The 6,312-nt window shown below is 36.9% G+C and overlaps 1 long non-coding RNA gene across 3 annotated transcripts in view; it reads left to right on the top strand.

Annotated features, from left to right (window-relative positions):
• Positions 1–3,508, top strand: part of LOC111743037 — an 11,580-nt gene extending 8,072 nt beyond the window's left edge. For all 3 annotated transcript variants that reach the window (XR_002781587.1, XR_002781579.1, XR_002781574.1), the window contains one exon: positions 1,652–3,508. This is a non-coding gene — a long non-coding RNA (uncharacterized LOC111743037). The remainder of the gene's footprint in view (positions 1–1,651) is intronic.
• The last annotated feature ends 2,804 nt before the right edge of the window (positions 3,509–6,312 follow it).

Here is a 6,312-nt window from a genome sequence, read left to right as displayed (position 1 = left end):
AAATGCAAAACATATTTGTAACTGCAGTAAGTTTTATTGGAAAGGGCTGGTCTAGAGTAGTGTTAATCTAGGACTAGTTTAGTCCTACTACTATACACTTCTTGGGTCTCTACTGGATGCCCTGCATTCACTAAGGCCTCATTCTTCCCATTGACTCACCAGAACTCAAACTTCTAGCTCTTTGAGATCTCTGGTAATTGGTCAGTTTACAAATCTCCATTTTTTTTTTGCCCAGCCTCATGGATTTTCACCCTACACATCTGTGGCTTGGAATTCAGCAACAGACTCAAGATCCTAATATAAATCTCTGAAGCTATTTCTCTGCCTAGCCTCCTCCTTTCTAGAATTTTGCTCCACAAATTCCACCTGCTTCAGCCTTCCTGAACTCTGATCTCTGTTTCCTTAACTCAGTCTGAAGCTATGATATACTTGGGTTTCTCTCCTTACACTGTGGTCTGGAATGTGCTTCTGGGCAGAAAGCTGTGGTGATTCTAGGGTTTCCTCCATTAGTTTTCTTATCTTGAAAATCATATTCTACTTTTTTCCTGTTGTCCAGTGTTTGAAAAATGTTTCATGTATTTTTTTCTACTTTTCTAGTTTTTATAGTGGGCAGACCAGTCCAGTCCCACTTACTCCATCATGGTGAGCAGCAAGAGTTTGTTCTCTTCATTTTGAAGATCATGATAAAAGTATATATAAGCATATAAATATACTCTACTTTTAGATTGTACCTGGTTTATTTCTCAACTCATTATTGTTACTATATAAAAATATGCAACATAAAATAGATAGTTTTATGATAATTGTTTTGGTTTTATTGGAGTAGAGGTGTTTTCATTTTGAGGACATTTTAAGTATGATATTTTTTTGGTTTGTTTAAGTTTTTGAATTTGTAACATGTTAACCTGTGTCAAACCCAATAACTTTAAAAAGAAATTTAATAAAATCTTTCTCCCTTATCTGTTCTCCATTCAGGCAGTTACAACCCTCAAATAGATAATCGCCATTACTTACATATCTCTCTAGAGTTACTTTATGTTTATTTAAGGCAATAAAAATATAAAGTCTTATTTTTCCTACTTTTTAAAAAAGAATATCTCTGAGATCTTTCTGTATTAAACAATAATATGGAAAGACAGGCAGAAAAAACATTTCTAGGAAAAATGCTTTATAGCAGTTTTTCTCCTAAGTTATTCAAGTCATTTGTAAAAAGAAAAAAATGGAATTTTAAAACTTGAATATTGTAATAAATTTAGAAAATAATTATGGCACCTTTAAACTCAAAAGACCATGGTATATTTGACAAATAGACCATGGCTTCTCCATTTCTCACTTTTGGATCCTGATAAAAATGGTGGTGCTTCTTAATCATAAGAGCATTCAGTAACCAAATCAATAATAGAAGCAATTCATCTCTTAGTGTCTGTATACTCTATCTTATTCCTTGTTCCAGACATTGTTTCAGGTAACAATGTCACACAATATTGGAGACTAAAAATAGGGCAAAAGAAGAGACAAAAAATAAAATTGGGATTAGGGTATAGGCAGGGTAAGATGAAAAATACATCCTTAAACGTCATCTACGTGGGTCACAAATCTGGCTTTGAATATTCTGAAAACCATATTTGAACATATTTTTTTATCTCCTTAGGATACAAACAGAACAATTGCTCAAGAGAAGTACAGCTGATTTTGGAATAAGGTTCTGACAGGGATTTCTCCTCAGGATGCCTTATAAAGAAGACACTATGAAATCATAACTAACTTATTTGTCAATGGATATCACAGATCCACTCCTGTGACTTTGGTAGGCATGGCTTTTAATGCCCATCCTGTGTTTGATTATTAGCCGATTGAGGTTGACACTGTTTCGTCTTCTGCTGAGTGCTGACCAGGCAAATAGCCATCTAACAAAAGCTGATCTGTGGACAATAACATTATGAAAAGACAGCACATATGTAAGATTAATGATCAGCCACTCAATGAGAGCAGGAGGTCTCTAAAAGGGAATATGAGAATACATGATGTTTGGAAACCACAAATTGGACCTTTTTGCATGTGGAAACATATATCAATCTGAACTGTTTACTGTGACATGGGAAGATACTTTTGAGAAGGGCAGTATGAGGTGATGACGAGACAGTAGTTAAAATAAAGATACGCACACAATACTTTCATTAATTCAGCCTAAGCACAGAGGCATAATTGACACATCAGAGTCAAGAGGCTCATCTCTTTGATTGACATAATCAGGAAACCAGAATATATTAAAATAATGAAAACTGGTCTTCCTTCATGTAGATATTTAGTTCAAAGGAGGAATTCTATATGATCAGTATTAGGGTGAAGCGGAACATTTCATTGAGAGTAGAATAGTGTCAACATAAGAACATTCGAACCTGTAGAGAACTTTTATAAGAGTATGAGCAAAACAGGATAATGCTGGGAAACAAGATCTCAAATGCTCTGGAGAATGACAAATTTGAAGTTTATTTTATTCCTTTGGAATTGAAAGTGGAATGTGAGGAAGATTCTGTAACAAGTTGGTTAGCAAGATGATGTGCTCCCTTAAGTGTGGTTTCATCTTCCACAGATCTGGAAAAGAGGATTACTTCTAGCATTTCACAGGTGAATTAACTGAGATGCACAAAAACAATCGACAGGGCTTGGTTAAATCTTTTACTAGAAGAGTTATAGGTATGGGGCATGACTACCCACCATGACCTGCTCAGTTAGGAATTTATGTTCAGGTTACCCTGTGAGTTACTTGCAGCCACTGGACTTGTCAGTTTAATTACAGAAACTCCCTTCTTATCCATAATAGATAAACCAATGGTGGTATATTCATATGATGTCATACCATACAGTCACCCACTACAGTATGGACAGATCTCACAAGCACCATGTTGAGTGAAAGAAAGAAGCCAGACGTGAAAGGACACCAATTTTAAAATTCCATTTATTTGAAGTTTCGAACTAAGTAAAGCTTAGCAAGTGTATTAGAAATTAGGATCGTGGTTAACTTTGGGGAGAAATGTGGGTGTTTTGACTGATAAAAGATAAAAGGAATATTTCTGGGGATATGGGTGCTATTTTCTCTTGAGATCTGGGTGGTGATAACATTGTGTGATTTACTGAACTGCATCATTATGATTTGTGTACTTTTCTGTATCTGTGTCATTAAAAAACTAACAAAAAAACTTTATGTTAGGTATTGGCCAAAAATATTTAAAACTCATTTTTTAAAAATCAGAACATTTTTTAAAAATTAGAAATAATTTATACAATTATCCTACAGACAATGGGAAGCAAATGTTAACTATTTAACCAGAACTGTTAACTAGAACTGTTTCTTAAAAAAAAATTATAAACAGAATGTCAACTACAGATAATTTCTGGCCATTAATTGAGTAATTTCAGATTAATTGTGTAATTTAATGTACTTTTAAGTGTTTTAATGGGAAACCAGATACATTTCTCATAGTAAAACAGTAAGAGATTTAAGACCCTTTATGAGAGAAAATGTTTTAGTTTTTATTTTCGTCTGTTCTCCAAGCTTAGAACAATACCTAGCACATAACAGATGTTTTGTAAATATCTGTTGATGACTGGCTGAGAGAAAAAGTAAGTGTATTCAAGTGAAGTAAATGCATATTTGAAGAGAAGATGATGATCTTAGTAGGGTGTGGCCAACACTTTAACTTACCGTCTATTAAATGGAGTACTGCAATTGTAAATAAGTCTTACTGGATATTTGTCACTCTAGTTGCCTTGAAAACTGAGGTGAGGCAGAAAAAACAACACAAGCAAAGGCAAGTCTATAGGACAGCTAGATGTATGTGGGGAAGAGTGGACAAGGAGCTCCTTTTTGGCTAAAGGATAGAGGCAGCAGGGAGATAATAATGGATGATGGTGGAAATCATGGAATTTGGATAAGACAAATAGGTGATATTGAACATCAAAATATGACTTTATGGTTTTGTTTGAACTCACCCATCCTTGCCTTCATAGTTCCACTTCCCAATACCATGGTGAAGGCCAGTAGAGGCCAATGAAATGACCTGGTTCAACGGAAGTGTCTGCACAATTTTTCTCAAACTGGAAAGGTTTTCTCTGAAATGTATTTGAGTATCTAGAGAACATCAAGATAGCTGAAAAATAAAAAGTATCTGATTGCTGTTATATGCTACCCAATGCTTGAAAGTATTCACTCTTTCATACAGTCGAAATGGATTTATTTTTTATTGGGTGAATGTCTGAAGGTTGTGGGCACCTTGGAGACTCAGCCTGGTCACCACTCTAAATTTCAAAGCTTTTGAGTCAGCCTGGCTATAGTCTTGTGGGTTTGGCACAGTCTTCTCCATGAGTCTAAGCAACTAAAACAACATACAACCATAGAGTCCTCCTGGAATGCCTTGATTTTATGCATTGTGATGAAATAAATCACATACACTTAAGCAAAAAATTTAAAAATATAAAGCAAGCAGTATAAACCCAAATGGTCCCACTTCCATTGAGCAGTGCTGAGTATGCAATTATATTTTGAACAATAGATATTCATAAGTCAAGCAAAATGCTCATGAGAAAACAGCTCTCTAATTAAATAAAAGGAAAATCAGTGTTTCTTGTTGCAGGGATTGTTGGTGGGATTAAAGGATTGTTCTTGAGCCCAGCACACATAATGAGACCTGGCTGCCTGCCTTAGAGTTCTGCAGCCCCCCACCGCGGAGACAACCCTAACTCTGAGAACAGCTCAGCTTCACAAAGTGGGAGGATTAAGACAGACCTTGACCATCACTCCCGGGTCTGTGCAGATCTCATCATCAGGGCCACTGTGTAGTTTTGCATAGTTTGAACACTATGCAGAGGTGCTGGGCTGAGAGAGCAAGTGGGGCAGGAATCCAGTCTACAGGCTGGTGCCAAGCCATGCCCCTTGGTGCAGGGCTTTCTGCCCAAGGAGCGCTTTGTTCTAATTCATTTAAAGATCCTCTATGGACCCATAGGGGCTTGCCCATCTCTCATACCAGCAGGAGAGACTCTAACCCCAGTCCTCTGGGGTTAGAGTCTCTCCTGCTCTACCCCAGGCTCAGTGTCACAGCTTCTAGTACCCAGTGCCAGGATTCTCTGTGGTAGTAATTTGTACTCTCTTGAGGTATGAGCCCAGCACCCATCCCTGATTATTTCCTGCCTGAAGACTCCCCTTTTCCCTTTTGGAACCAATCGCACTGTGAGGTCTCTGCTCACTCTCAGGGTCCTCCTGGATGTATTTCCTTCCGGTTGATGCTGTGTACTGATCGTGGTTAAGCTGGCATCTGGGTTTCCTGTACAGGGGAGTGCCACAATGTGAATATTTAACACAAAGTCCAACTATTGGAGGTCAGCAAAGAAAAAAAAAAAAAAGAAAATGAGGAGAACAGCTTATTTTTCATTTGCTATTTCACAGACTAAGTGTAAGACCTAGGATGAACATGCTTCCTAGAGTGTGAATATCTTATTGTGCCAATTATGATTCTCGTTTCAAATATAATATACATATTTATATCTAACATGACCCTTACGTGCAAGCTGATTATATCCTCTGGCACTCAACTAAAGAAGGCATGATTTCTTCAGTGCTGGGAAAGAAAGAGTTGGGTTTCTCTAGGACTTACACCATACCAGAGCTATGAGAAGTTTGGGGTATTTTCTAATGTTAATTTTGACTCCACGTGATTTTTTGTCTTATGGTTTAGAGGCTACTACCACTTAGCATAAAATATAAATCTATGTTTAAATGTTTTTAGGTTTTTACTTACCCATTCTTCCTAAAGTTTCCTTTAAAGAAAACGGCATATGCCCCTCATTCTTCTCTCGGGATCCTCTTTGTTGCTAGTAGTTTGTGTGATAGAAGCTCCACTCGGCAGCATGTGGAATGTGTCTGGATTCCCTGTTAAACATAAGGAGATGTTTTCTTCAAGATACTTTCTTTGGGCTTAAGACTATGGCCTCATCTGAAATTCCATGCCTGGAATGGGTCAGAGGCCTGTTGAGCTGAGACTACAGTAAATCACAGAAAGGCAGGTCAGAGAAGCAGACGAGAATAAAGTACTATAGGCCATGCACAGTAGTCAACTAAAACATCAAGCTAGCTTTACCTAAATTGTTCTGGACACAAATAAATGACCAATCAGAAAATTAGAGCTGGATTAAGTTCAGATTAAAACAATAATTTAAATTTAATAACGAGTGCCAGTTGTATATTAGGCACTCTTCTAGCTTTCAGAAATTCATAGACAAATAGCCTTGTCCAATCTTGTCATTTTAGAAATATGG

Source organism: Pteropus vampyrus, unplaced genomic scaffold, assembly GCF_000151845.1.
Source record: "Pteropus vampyrus isolate Shadow unplaced genomic scaffold, Pvam_2.0 Scaffold1, whole genome shotgun sequence".
Taxonomy (NCBI): Eukaryota; Metazoa; Chordata; class Mammalia; order Chiroptera; family Pteropodidae; genus Pteropus; species Pteropus vampyrus.
This window is presented reverse-complemented; position numbering and strand designations above follow the sequence as displayed.